A 1544-nucleotide genomic window follows, 5' to 3' on the forward strand; every position below is an offset into this window, starting at 1 on the left:
GGGGGGGTGTGTCTGTGCAGCCAGCAAGGGCAGCTCCCCAGAGCCATGACCCCAGAGAAACCACCCTGGTGATGGGTGCCAGCCCCCACCCCCCCCATCCCCGTGGTCCTTGCACCCCACAGGGTCCCAGTCCTGATGGAGCACTCCCATCAGCTGGACTGGGGGCATCACTGGGGTGGCAGGGGCTGGGTGTCCCCCAGGGCTGGGTGTCCCCTGAGGCACATCCAGCCCAGCCCTCGCAGGTCTGCTGTCAGCGGGCTCCTCCGGGGCTGTGTCCCCTGCAAACCCCGCAGCCCTGCGATGGGACAGCACAAGCAATTTTGGGTCTGGCAGCTTCCTGGCACAGGGGCTGATCCCCCCCTGGGGCTGTGGGAAGGCTCCTTGCCCCCATCCCATGGGGCAGCGAGGCCGAAGGAGGCTCCTGCACATCCTCCATCGCTCGGTGAAGCCAAAGGAGGCTCCTGCACATCCTCCATCGCTCGGTGAGGCCGAAGGAGGCTCCTGCACATCCTCCATCACTCGGTGAGGCCGAAGGAGGCTCCTGCACATCCTCCATCACTCGGTGAGGCCGAAGGAGGCTCCTGCACATCCTCCATCGCTCGGTGAGGCCGAAGGAGGCTCCTGCACATCCTCCATCGCTCGGTGAGGCCGAAGGAGGCTCCTGCACATCCTCCATCGCTCGGTGAGGCCGAAGGAGGCTCCTGCACATCCTCCATCACTCGGTGAGGCCGAAGGAGGCTCCGGCCCTGCTCCCCTCTGCCCCTGCACCCCAGGGGTCCCCCTGCAGCCCCCCCTGGCAGGGGACGGGCAGCTGCCTGGCTCTGAAAGGCATCGCCGGGATGAGGGGTGACCCTGCAGGGCTGGCAGGCACATGGGGGGCTCTGGCAAGCATGTCTGGGCTTGACTTTGGGTGGGTGCATGCAAGGGTGCAAGAGCTGGTGCGTGGTGCCTGGCTGATGCAGGATACGTGCGTTTCCAAACTCCTCCCTCCCTCCCTCTGGGTACCCCTGGGTGCTGGGCTCATGGCAGGGGGGGCTGAGCCCACGGTGGGTGCCACGACCGGTTCAGGCACCCGAGCAGCCCCCGGGCGCAGGTAGCAGCCGCTCTGCGGGCGTCTTCACGCTTGAGAAACTGGGTTAGCACGGGGGAGGCAGCCACCGCCTCGGTTATTCACGGGCACAGCCCCGGGGGGGGGCGACTGGCGGGGCTGGAGCTGGTAAAGCCCCTCCGGCATGGGGTCATGGTGGCATCCCGGGGCCGAGGCCGTGATGCTCTTGGGCTAACAAGCCATGTTGGCCCAGGTACCAAAGGCCACGGGTCGTGCATCCCCCCCACCCCAGGTCATGCATCCCCCTCGGTCATCATCCCTGGGCATGCATCCAGGGGGTCTTGCTTGAGCCAAGAGGGAAACTGAGGCAGCAAACAGCATCGAGCGCAGCAGCGGGGAGAGGACCCAGAAAGGGAGCTGCTGTCACCAGGCAGCTCTCTCCCACACACAGCCGGGAATAGAAGCTCCCGGCGCTGCGGCACCAACGCAGCCCCAC

This window comes from Egretta garzetta, unplaced genomic scaffold, assembly GCF_000687185.1.
Source record: "Egretta garzetta isolate BGI_Z169 unplaced genomic scaffold, ASM68718v1 scaffold296, whole genome shotgun sequence".
Classification (NCBI taxonomy): Eukaryota; Metazoa; Chordata; class Aves; order Pelecaniformes; family Ardeidae; genus Egretta; species Egretta garzetta.